Source organism: Gymnogyps californianus, chromosome 5 (assembly GCF_018139145.2).
Source record: "Gymnogyps californianus isolate 813 chromosome 5, ASM1813914v2, whole genome shotgun sequence".
Lineage (NCBI taxonomy): Eukaryota > Metazoa > Chordata > Aves > Accipitriformes > Cathartidae > Gymnogyps > Gymnogyps californianus.
The window spans coordinates 3012133-3025600 of NC_059475.1; the positions used below are offsets into that span (position 1 = coordinate 3012133).

The window sequence follows — 13468 nt, forward strand, 5'->3', positions numbered from 1 at the left end:
GATGAGAAGTATACACTATGTGACAGAAGTGAAACTTCAGCATGGGGTCTCTGGAGATATGTATGTGCCATGTAATAGAGCTATAAGCACTTGCGCACAAATAGAAAAGAATGGGTGCCCATACTGCTATATACTATATATATATATACAGCCAATCGCATCCTGGGCTCCATCAGAAGTGTGGCTAGCAGGTTGAGGGAGGTGATTCTTCCCCTCTACTCCACTTTCATGAGACCCCGCCTGGAGTACTGCGTTCAGCTCTGGGGCCCCCAGTGTACGAAAGACATGGACCTGTTGGAGCAGGTCCAGAGGAGGGCCATGAAGATGATCCAAGGGCTGGAGCACCTCTCCTATGAAGACAGGCTGAACAAGTTGGCGTTGTTCAGCCTGGCAAAGGGAAGGCTCCAGGGAGACCTTATAGTGGCCTTCCAGTACTTAAAGGGGGCCTACAGGAAAGATGGGGAGGGACTCTTTATCAGGGAGTGTAGTGATAGCACAAGGGGTAATGGCTTTAAACTGAAAGAGGGTAGAGTTAGATTAGCTGTAAAGAAGAAATTTGTTACTGTGAGGGTGGTGAGATGCTGGAACGGGTTGCCCAGAGAGGTTGTGGATGCCCCCTCCCTGGAAGTGTTCAAGGCCGGGTTGGATGGGGCTTTGAGCAACCTGGTGTAGTGGAAGGTGTCCCTGCCCATGGCAGGGGGGTTGGAACTAGATGGTCTTTAAGGTCCCTTCCAACCCAAACCGTTCTATGATTCTATATATGCTATATACACAAAGTTAGCGTGGGTGCTGAAATGCAATTATCTTTGTAAGCAGAGATCCACCTATGCCTGACATGTATGCTGTGGTTACAAATAAATGTTTAGTAATGCATTAATCGGACATTATATTTACTTCAAATTTTTTTAAGGATCGTTAGCCCTTTAATGCAGATCAAAGTATTCACCTTTCTGTTGCTCATCAAAATGACTAAAGTCAAGTATCTTTGACCAGTAACGGAAAGACAAGTTTTCATGCACAATGGCTTTTCATGGCAAAACAAACGTGTGTTATTAACTACATTTGTGTTTTGCAACTGATATAGTCTGACTTCATTGCGTGCTTGTTACGTGAGAGGTATTTTTAATGCTGCTTCTTTTTTTTTTTCCCTCTTATAGGCAGTAAAAGAGTAGGTTTAAAAAAATAAAGCAGTTTTGTTTTTAGAACACTACAACAATATATAGAAGTGATAGCTGTGCCACATTTCTAATAGCTGGGTTGAATCATATTCTTTCCCTCTAATGGCATGCGTAATTGCTCTAGGTTTTCAGGCGTCCTTCACCCGTGCTTATTTAGATTAGTGACTGATGCATTTCCATGGAAACCTGCAGCAGGGAAAAAAAACCTCTTGGTACAGTGTGGAACTGAAAGGATGTGGGCTTTGAGTCTCAGCCTATAACTTGTGTAAAATAAGACTTCTTGTTTGTGGTCATCTTGATTTGGGATTTTTGTTGTTGCTGTTCTCTAAAAAGTAAGAATTGTTTCCGGTAGCATTTTGTATAAAAATTTAGAACACTTGTCGAATCCTACATTTCTTGAGAAGCTTCAACTTTTTTTGTGTTGTTAAAATAGTACATTTTGAAATTAAATGTATGGGATGTTTTTCTTCGTGAGGATGCAGAAACACACAAAACTCAAGTGAAATGTTTAGAAACTATGGCTGAAAAGTCAAGATCCAAGAAGAGAGTTCATTTTGGAGGTATTGTGTACAGCTTTAATGAAGAATGACTGGTTTTCAAAGTGGTGGTGGGGGAAACAGGTTTTATACGAAGAGAGTAGTGACCTCAGTCAGTAAAATGCTTGGAAAATATGGGTACTTTTAAAAACTTTGCACAGTACTATATTGCTTTTCTCAATATCTGGTACATTCTTAATATGCACCGCCTAACATATAATATGTCTTTAATAATCTTATTTTTAGTGCTTTCTTAGGAAAACTTTATTCTCGGCATTCTCAGCAATTTAATTTCCAGGAGTGTTTAAGGTTGCAATAGATCATAGATTTTCAAATGTGTTCTTTTAAAGTAATTGTTCTTATCTGTCTTCACAATGCTGAAAGGACAAGTACCTTCTATACTTTTTAAAAAATAGAAATATTTTCAGATTTTGCACTTTCAAACTGCAATCATCCTAACTATTTTGAATACCGGTGTAGGTTCTCTAGCCGTAGGCTTTCAAACCAATGGTCAAATTACAATTTTAGATGTGGTAGTTGTTCACTTTTTGAAAATTAATTAGCCTGTGGCCTGACTCTGAAACTTGTGTTACTTAAAGGCCATCAATACAAAGTATCTCTACCCATATCTATATATTATTTTTATTTTTTATGTATTATATAATGTATATTATTTGTATTATTATAATCTCTACGTATAGCTGTATCTATAGATTCTGATAAAGCATCACAAGTTCAGTCGATAAAGTTTTGTACTCCAGTTTCCTTAAAAGTGATGTGGTGTTCCTAAGAACTTTTGCTGTTGTGATAGCTTTGTATTTTAGACACACTCAGTAGTGTGGCAAGGAAGGAGTTCCTCCTGTTGAGCAGGGAACCATACACATCTGCATCTCCTTGTTCCACCCTTGTCTTCCTCTCCCCAGTCCTGTGTAAACTCCGGTACAACATTGCTTAGCAACATTCTGCTCTGCTAATCTGAGCTATTTGTTTGCTCTGACTGAAGTAATAATATTAAATTATAAGTTATTCTGAGGCCCTTACAGTAGAAGTCGCAGAGTATTCCTCTGTCTGTCTATTGGGTTTTGGTAATGGTATATTTTATCCACAGTGAAATTCAGACTGTAAAGCCCATATGCACAATCAAAGCAGAGGAAGAAAAAGAGAGAGTGAAGACTTAAACTTTTGGCATTTGCTTGATTTGTATTTAGTGTTATCTTGTTCTTAGAAATGTTCTTCATTTTATAATCTTTTAAATACCTGTCACACTATCCTTACATGATGTTAGGGTGACTAACTTTGGCAAGATTTGGGAAGAGGGTTAAGAAAAAGTGCAATCTATATTTGCAGGACAGAGCGAGAAAGTTATTTTTTGCGACATTTTTACTAATGCCTGAAATATTCCAAGAGAACTGAGCGCTCCAGCTCAGTGACTTCAGTGCCCCTTGGTAAAGGAAAGGGAAATCAATATGTTCTGCACAGGGCAAATGAGTTCTCCATTACGGCTGATCTAGCAGAAAGTACTAAAAATGCTCTCCTGGCATCCCCGTTGGGCTCTCAGGGCAGTTGGAGGCCTGTTTGATGGCAGGAAGAGGAGAACTACGTGTAGTTTGACTTGATAGCTAACTGTGAACCTGGCAAAAAGACGTTTGAAACCACTGTGTATGTCAGGGAGTGTTATGGTGAAAAAGATTGGGAGGTTCCTTGAACTTCTCGTGTATCTCCTGTGCGCAGCAGATGACGGCTTCTTATGTATTCAAAATTTTATCTATTATTGAAGTGAGAGAATTTGACAGATCATTGACCCTGAATAGAGCTGGCAAAGATTTAGACTTGAATGAGGCTTCTGTAAGGGAGGAAATTGAGAGGAAGCATTTGTATCACCATTGATGATAAAAGTCCATAATAACTCTTGTTGAAACTTGCTGTACATGAAAATTAATGATTTTTGAAATTGAATAAAAGAATGGCTTTTCAGGGCCTGTTTTTCCTAACCCAGTCCAAAATAGTTCTCCATCTGTTCTTTTCACCTTAGGGTGCAGAATGATCTTCTTCAAAGCAGGTGGTTATCTTTGTGTGATTGTAAATAGGTCTCAGGTAGGAATAATCTGTGTTATGCAGACTAGACCACAGCCCCTGCCACACAGGCAAATGCAGAGTTCCTTCACAAACTTCTAATGGAGTTCCCCTAAATTTAAGGCAAAGTCACTGAAAATTGTTATCTGCTACTCTGTAATAATACTGAAATTAATATTTCTATTAGGTTGCAATTCAGGTTCTTGTGGCAGATTTATAACCATGTGAAAATGATTGATTAAAATGGTTTCTGTTGCATCATTTCTCATCAGAAAATAAATGCCAAAGCTGGCACTCTAATAACTAGAACTGATTGAAATTAGAATCCTATTCTGATGTTTTGGTTTTGTTCTTTGTTGTTCTGTGACATCTGAGGATACCTGCAACAGGGAAAGTGGCACTTACTGTCACTTCTTGAATGTTCGCAGGAAACTTTCCATGGAGATGCATCTGGCACCTTCCCGACGGTTGGCTGTACTGATCCAGTTTCATGTGGCTTTGTGTTGGCTTAAAGCTGCAGAACTTCATCTCTTTAGCAGAAGTAAACAAATTCTGCTAGCACTTTAGAGAGTAGTGGTAACTCTAAGAAAAACAGTGTTTAATTAATGAATGAGACAGATGTCAAGTTTTAAAATATTACTTGGATTTCCTTTTTTTTTTTTTAGTTCTTTTCTTTTAAAGTATTTTTTTCCTCGGGTTTTTAGGCTAGGTATGGAGCTAAAGCAGGCTTCTTCCCTGCGGGGGGTGGTGGGTTGATTTTTGTTTGCCTTTTTTTTTTTTTTTTCCCTGTAGGGCCATAAGTAGAAATACAGATAAACTGAACACTGTGTTAGCATACCAACAATGAATCCTGCAAAGTCTCAACTTCGCTCCCACCTGTAAGCATGTTGTCGTGTCGTCTCTGTTTGCAGCATGGTGGTTCGGGACTTCAAACGGTCCTTGCTGCTCACAGACATGTATTCTTGACTTAAAATGAATGACATCTACTGAAATACGGGAAGTTAGTGTTTGCGTAAAGTTAAGCGTGTGCAGAAGCGTTGCAAGTTGAGGCCTGCAAAATTAGTGTCTACTGAGTGTGAAAAATAAAATCCCGCTATTAAGCAAACTATTAAGCCAAATTTCACCTGACTCCTGCCCTTTGTTACCGGCCATCATTTTGGGTTATGCTGCTGTTATCAGTGAGAACACTACAGTCATTCACTAGAATATTTGCAGGAAAGATGGAAAATATGAAATAAGGTGTTATGATTACAAACGTTTGTACCACAAATCAGTTCCAAAGAACTGGAACATCAAACCACCTGAGCTTTGTAGTTGAACAAACCATCCTGACCTTCAGGACAAGTAATATTTGCAACAGATGATATTGCCAGCAGGCAACAAATCAAGATTTCTTTGTTCTGCCTAAAATGGAAAAACAATATGCCTTTATTTATGTGTTCAGGAGCAATTTGGGATCGACAATGAGAACTGTTTTTTATAAAGTATACACTACATATTGCCAGTCCGCAATAAAGGGTTAAGCAAAGTGCATTGAAGTTGCTTTATTTTGGACCTGGTTTTGTAAAAACCGCATGTTTCAGCAAAGATCGAACTATGTGCAAACAGACCAACTCCATGCTTGGTTGCTGGAATCTCTGAAGTCTGTTACTAGCCCGGGTCAACATCCATCTCTTTACAAGCAACAAAGTCTGTAAAGCCTAATAAATCTTGGGGCAAAGAGGGAAAAAAATACTTCCTCTCCCAACTGGTTTCCTTTGATGACATCACCCAGACCTATGTCTGTATCTGTTCCAGACACTGAGTAATTTAATCCTCCGTTTCAACTGAGACCATGGACACAAAGCTGCCTTGCAGCATCTGCAGTAGGCCGATTAACTATTCTGCTGCAGATGGGTTGTAAATGAGGGGCAGAGGGAATGACGGCCTGCAGAAGCCCAACAGGAGAGCTTCTTAGGGAAAAATCAAGTGATCACTACCGTGTTTTGAAAATATTCTGCAAACGAGGGAAGAGCCACGCAAGAATAAACTCTGTCTGCTGTGCCTGCTCTGCAAACAGATTAGCAACAGTTTGCCTAACACAGGGAAGACCTAGCGCTGAAATAAAATCTACCTCAGAGATTTGCCTCGATTTTCATGCACATGCAACTTTGCTTCTTCATAAGACACAAATACAAGCAGATGAAGTTATGTTTCCAGTCAGATTTAAACTTTAGCAGCGGGATTATATACATAGCTGGCAAAGTTGTTAAAAGAATACTGATTTCCCCCTATTCAGCTCTGTAAGCTTTATTCGGTGTTAGAGAATAAGCAGCAAATGTTTCGACAACTGCTTGCTGTTTTTTCAGGTATAAGTGAGCTTTTTGATTAATTCAAGGGAAAACTAATGACACGGGAAACCAATGTTCTTCCATAACTGCCTCTTCAGTAGATCTAACTTGCATATTCCAGTTATTAAGGTTTCTCTTGCAAACAAACTTGCTGAGTTGCTACATTGATCAGCCATTTCAGCATCCTTTGTGAGTAAGTTAATTCACTGTATTCCAGCTAATGTTTCTCTAAGGGTGCAGGAGGGAATCAACATCAGTCTTCCTTTTCTTTTTTAAAAATAGGAGTTAGCAGGGGAAAAAAAAAGAAAGGCAGGGGGACATCCAAGGATTTGCTATTCCAGTGAAGGAGGTGTCCTTGAGACATTTTTATGCTTATTCTCAAATCTGAAAAACTTCAAAAACCACGTAAGATTTGCTATTTCTCAGCGTCAACTGACAGAAAAATTGGCTGAAAGCACCACATCAACCGAACACTGGGATTTTAAAAAAAAAAATCTACAAGCTTAAAAAGAAGAAAAGTGAATTATGAATTAAAGGTTTTTGTTAGTTTACAATTTATAATGCCTTCATCATATATTTCTTTTTTCTTGATCCTCATAGTTTATCCCTTCTAATGAAGTGACAATGTTATTACGTCGGATTTGCAAAGATATGAAAAAGATAATTGTGGTTTCTTCTGAATTCTTGGGTGGTAAATACTTGCAGATTTCAGTTTTATGAGTTTTAATACCCTTTAACAGAAGCAGGCTGAACTTGCATGTATTGCCTACAAATCTTACGAATTCCTTATTCCTTCCAGCTTCAAAACAATACTGATGTTCAGGAGGGAGGGAAATCCTGGTCCAGATTTTAAAGACAGCACATAGGAGGAACTAATGCTCTGATCCCTTCAATGCAACAACTTCTGTTCTTAAAAAACCAGGATCCTATGATCAAATAATTAGAGACAAATTCCATTTATATTTCTTGATCACATTTTTACATTTTTGGTACAGATGTTTAGAATCCAAGATCCTACTCTGCTTGATTTGGAGGAAGGTCCCTGAACTTAATCTTTTCTATGGCTCAAATGACTGCTCAAAGAAAGAAATAAGAAATATTATGTTAAATAATTGTATATCACAGGCCTGAAAAACCTTCTCACTTATCAAAATTTTAATGTACCATATTTCATGGAAAATCCCAGTTTTGATGAATCTCAATTTTCTAAGGAGGAAAGGGAATGAGTAAAATAGCTTATTGAGACTTCACAGTATGTAGTATGAAGAAGATTTTTTTTTTTTTCTTTTAATTTGATTTTTTTCTGGAGCAAGGGTCATAGTGTATCTGTCATCAAGAAAATCGCTTGTTACTCGAAAGCAAAATGCATACTGAACTAGTAATGAGTTAAATCAGTAAAAATCTGAAAGTTATGCTTACAACACACAGAAAGGAAGGAATAGGGTGACTCTTCAGTGACAAAATGCTTCTGGCTTCCTAAATGTGACATATATTTCCTTAATACAGTGTTTCACACATACTGTGTATTACGTTGTCATCTAAATCAAAGCTCTACAAAGCTTTAGTTATGCTGTGATTTGATAGTAACACTGTGGGGTCAATTTGTAGTCTATGACCTTTGTGTGAAGCAAGCGGGTGCTTAAGTTATGTCTGTCTTTCATTAATCTGGTCACATAAAATAGCACTTTTTTGACAAGCACATAATATAGTATTGGTTATCCCACAGCAGCATGGACCTGTGATGCAATGATGTGCTTAGTTTATTTAATAGATGGGGAAAAACAACTGCTAAACAAGTTTTAGGATAAGAACATCCACTTTAAGTTAGTTTTTTTGAGACATGGTTTTGCTAACAAACCTGCTGCCTCTTTTTGCTTGTTGCTTCCTCTACAACAGAGATAATTTGGCATCATTTAGTATGGCAAATAATTTGAATGCACACGTACTTGGGATAGAAAAATAAATGTTCTTCTTAGTGATGTTTTCAATCCCATATGCTTTTTCTCCACTTTTTTTTTTTTTTTTTTTGCTAGGGTCAAAATTTTTTGTGATACTATTGGGTCAATTTTAGGAAAGGCTCGTAAGATAGGTGCACTGTCTTGTTGCAAAATAAGTAGATAGATAATGGCTAGCACAAGCGCACTTGAATTGTGAACTTCTATTAACTTTCTGTATTATCTGTGTACCTGATAATAACAGAGAATTTTAGACTGCTTTCCTCAGCTTTGAATAACTTTTGGTCTAACCCTCAACATAAATAGTTGTGAGAGCATTTTTTCCACAGGAAGGAGAAGGTGCACAGTGAAAGCCTCAGCCTCTGACAACTGTTGGGTATTGCTTTCCGTCAGACACATGCAGAGTGCTGTACCTGAACCTCTTTTAGCGAAGAATGTCTGTAACTATCTATTGCATTAGTGAAACATCTCTCAGAGATGTCTGTGGGGAAGAGGGAAGAAAGAAAAGCTTCATGTTTTGGGATGGCGCTAAATTGTTGAATGTACTGTGCCCAGCTGAAAAGCAAAGGGAAGGACTCTGGCTCTGACTTTTGGATTTTTTTTTATTTTTTTTTTTTTAATGTTTGGGTTGAAAAAGCATTTCCTAGTGTGCAGACTTATTTCTTCATGCTGGAAATTGGCTTAGAACAGACTGAAACCATTTCTTCAATTCTGCTAGCATAACAAGCGCGATAACTAGGTTGGAGTAGCAGTATAACCTGACTTTACCTTTATCAGTGATATTTGGAGGGTATCTGCTGCTCTGTGTTGTCTCTCCAATCTCACACATAAATTAGGCTGTTACACTTTTATTTCTTTTGTTCATCCTATGGACGTGTCGATCACTCTAAACCATTCCCAGAGTGCTGGCAAGCAGTCTGACAACATACCCACTGGCAGAGCAACCCCTCGCAGTTTCCTAGGAAACACGACCGCCGAAATGCCCTGCGAAGAGCAGCAGGAAGAATAAAAGGAATGAAGACAGTTGCTTTGGGATTTCCCCCCCCCCCCCAGTTCTTTACTCTTCCAAACAATATCAAATATGTAAGCAATCTACTACAAATAATAGTGTCAGTGTGGTAATCGGGTTGTCTGTTCTAACATGCCTACAATAGTTACGTGCTAATCACTGAAGAAACAGAGCAAGAATGGCGTTATCTGTCTTTGTGGATTAGAGTCCAAATTTTATTTCTTGCTTTTCATGTCAGTGATTTTTCAGCTTTTGGTAATGCCTGCAGGCGCTGTTGGAGTCCTGTGGTCAGTTATCAGACTAACACAGCGAAGCTACAGGGAAGTCATATACATATTTCTTGGCTGAGGAAAGCCATCACTGCTGCTAAGGTGGAAGAAGAAAAGGAGAAAATGTTTTTCACCTGCATCTTCTCAATGTTCACCTTTCTTCGAACCCTATAAATGACATTCTGGAATGGCAGGGTTTGAGTCTGTTGCTTACTGAAATGCCTGCAACAATAAATGATTCTAATAAAGAAACAGCTAGGGCTTTTTTATTTGTATTACCACTATTGCACAGTGCAAATAGCTTATTTCTCCTGCAACTCCATTGGCTTCAGTGGAGAACGGACCAGGAAAAAGCTTGCCGCATTATTTTGTTCCTTGCAGACTCTTCTATGGCTCTCATCATACTAGGACTCACATTGCTCATAGATGGCAAATTAAATGATGTGAATAAAACGCCTTAGATGGTTTGGGGTTTTTTTTTCTGTTTTCTTTTTTAGCAGAAAGTGGGGAGCTTTATGGTGATGTTGTGTTCCTATGGAAAATAGTTTCAGTAGCTGTAGAGGGAGCCTTCCTTTTCACATAAATGGTGTTTACTCTGTGAACAGCAGTGCAGTACTGTGAGAACCGAGTTGTTAGCTGTGACCTTTATCCTGGTGCTTCATGGCCAGGTATGTCCTATTGCTGTAACCTAGAGACGGTCAGAGAAAGTCTTCTAACCAACTATAGATATTAGGAAAAAATACAATGGAGTAACTCTAGTAAAATATGGGCTTCTCAAGAAATCTAGACATTTCAAATGATATACCAATGTTCCGTTTTTCTGTCAATGTAAAGGAAACTATACCATTTTTGCAAACACTGGTGTTTTGTTCTGCCTCCTAGAATAACTTTTGAACTGATCTGATTTGATGCACTGACTTTTCATCTGTGGTGACAGATGTTCTTCTCAGTAACAATGTGGTAATATATACACTGTTAAATAATGTTTTTCTAGACCTTCTTGTCCGTATCTTCTTGCTAGTCTTTCTAATCTGTCTGCAGCCAAGTTTAAAAAGAAAGCCTCAAAGGATTCCACAGGTAAAAACTCCATAAATGATGATAGGTTATTAGTCTTAGGTGGTCTTAACTTACTCCAAAGCGCTCTGATTAAAAGTGCTGGTCTTCAGAAAACCTGGGGATATAAGAATGGGTAAAAATCCAGTGAAACCTGGAACTAACCCTTTGGTGCTACTATACCTATAATAGTGCTATTATCCTGTATGTGGCTTGAATTCAGAAAAGCATTTGTTAAACAATTGCCTATAGGTTCTTTGTATTCTTTAGTCAACTTAGAGAATGGAACCTTTTTTTTTTTTTTTTCCCCCCCAGTATCCAGTTCCTTATGATGGCAGATTCCTGATCCTCCCTCCCCCGCTTTTGGATATCTGTACTTATGCTGCATAACAGGACAGACTGGCATCTGAGTCAGAGGTTAGGGAAAGAGAGTAATTAAAGAACTTCCACAGCAACCTGGGAAACATAGCACTTAGCCTTGAGTTCAGGGATTTGTAAGGCTAATGGTTTCCCAAATAATCCCTGTGAATACGATTGCACACAAAGAAGTGGGGGAAAGTAGAGGGGTGGGAGAGACAGGGAGCAGATACAAGCTGCAGCTGAAGAATGCTGGCTTTGCAATACTAAGTAGCTGAACAAAGCTATCTGTCTTACTGCGCCTTTCCGTTCCTCCCACCCACTTTGTATTCGTTAATAGCGCTGAAATATCATGCTATAGAAAACAGTTTCTGCAGAAGAAACATCTGGCTCCTTAAGTCTCAAGCAGTGGCTTTAAGATTTCCAAAATATTCTTCATCATACTTTGTTCTTTTAATTATTTATAAGTGAACTTCTGAAAACAGGCCAGTGGTAAACTCTAAGTGGAATCCAGGTTTATGTTTTCCTGTGTTTCTTCTGATTATGTCTCTTGATATTAATCTGATTTTTAGGATAGTGTGAAAAAGAATGTTGCTCGATGGGGAATAAACTGCAATTCATGCAGGCCACTTTATTCCACGTCACAGCAGGGCGTTGGATTTTGAAGCTAAACTTGTAAACTTAGCAACAAAGGCATGACCCATAAAATTCACGGAACCCCTTACAGCATGTTAAGAGGTACGGTCATACAGTGAGCTACTTCAAAGCCAAATCTCTTTGAGCAGCTGTCATGTAGCCTTGGGTACCATTGCTGCTCCCTACACTTACAGCTCTTATGCTGTGAAAGGCAGCACGTTGTCCTCCAGCCCTGCAGCTAACGTGCTGGCTGGCTGAGCTTTGGTTGTGTCTAGGTAGGTGCTAGGTGAGTCCTGGAGCAAGTTGTGTCCTTTTTGGGTGTTCCAGAAAGGCAGGGGGGTAAGGGCAGTGGGAGCTGGAACCTAGGGTAAAGGTAAGGCCTCTTTGGCAGAAAATCCAGGTTGTAGGTGAGTGACAAAGGGGCAAAATAAGCCTATACAAAACTATCAAGTAGGATTCATATGATAATAGAGATTTTCTCCCTTTTTGGCCATCCTGTAGGAAGGAGGCTGACTAGTCTCCACAAAATTTATATAAAAGTATGTATTTCTGTTTTTTCTTAGTACTGCTTTTCTTGTATGTTGCAAATTGGTGCACCGCTATGAAGAAATAACTTGCTTACTCTCAGCCAGCTGCAACCCTCCCGTATATTTTCAGCCATAATTCCTCTGTATTGTGCATGTATTTGTATTTGTGTCTCCAGCTGGGGGCACGATCCAGTTATGTGTCAGCTGTACTGGTTAAAGCAAGGAAAGATGCGTTTTGTCAACCCTTCTTCCCAAAGTCTGCCTCCCAGTACTTTCTTCTGCACTGTGCTCCTTGGCCATGTTGAAAGCCTGTCATCCTGCACTGATGTATTTTTTCTCTCTGCAGACTAGCACTTGGTCATCTGACAGCACTACCTCTCACAGTAATTTTTAACATCCTTAAAAGTTGTGACATAGAGATGGTGTACCTTGAGGGCTATGTCTAGCTTGGAGAACTAATCAAATCTGTTTGGACGGAGTCAGGCTGTCCTTCAATGAAAAATTCCTCAGCCATGCAGATGAGAATTTCATGGTCACAAGCTAAACCAGAAACTTTTCAATTTGATTTTTGATGTCTGTTAGCCTAACTTAATGTGATTGCATTTGAGGACCAAGCTGTATTTAGGCAAGACTTTTTCCTGTCTCAAAAACTGCAGTTTCTGCATGAGTATCTTCCCTTGAATGAAGAAGCCATATAAAAAGGGGCTGCGCTAAAGATACTCATCTGAGGAAAAATGAATACACTAAAATATTATTGTGGTAAAGGCTGAGTAAGACTCAGAAAATTGATACATTCGAACAACTATTATTGTAATACATAAAGCTACCAAAGAAGGTTCCTTACTCTCTTTTTTGTTAAAGTTTTACTTTATTTGAATGCCTCTTTGAAAGTACGCTTCTGTGTGTTTTTCTGTCAGTCTGAAGAAGAATGTGACAATGAAGGAGGAAGAGAGAGATGTTTAGCTCTGTTGTCTGTTGTTCTATAGATACGGTTGTAAACTAAGTACTTTAACTGTCATACCCATACTAAACCAGTGCTAATGTTGGTGAATTGTAGAAATACTTGTGAACATAATGTTCATAGCCCTAGAGGTTGATTTAATGCTGCAACCACTAGACGTGGGAACTGCTTCAGTGGGATGGATGTTTTTTTCTTCAGAAAAGGCATAAATATAAAATTTTAATGTATTTGAGATTTTAAATGCCTTTTTTAGTAGATATATTGTTGTATCTTATTCCTTTGTTCTTCATGTTTCCCAAATATGGGGTTTCTTTGGTTTTTTGCATCACCCCATATCCCTCAGTTGTCTGGATTGTTTGCTTTTGCTATATAATGGTACTACAAGTTTCATAGCACTGTTTCCTGTGAGATTTGATTGATGGCGATGAATGTGGGCAGCTACTTTTCCCGCTACCCCATTCTCCATATGCCTAATAAAATATAGAAATAGCTTTATTTTTGTGTGCACGTGTGTGTGTGTATGTGTTTAAACAAAAAAATACTGGTTTGCATTCTTTTGGCTATTTTTCCAACCTTTCTGAAAT

The 13468-nt window shown here is 38.6% G+C and overlaps 1 protein-coding gene across 2 annotated transcripts in view; it reads left to right on the top strand.

Moving 5' to 3' along the window:
• The window catches only part of SHANK2 (SH3 and multiple ankyrin repeat domains 2), a 319025-nt gene that overhangs the window by 143232 nt on the left and 162325 nt on the right, over positions 1–13468 (top strand). The window lies entirely within an intron of this gene.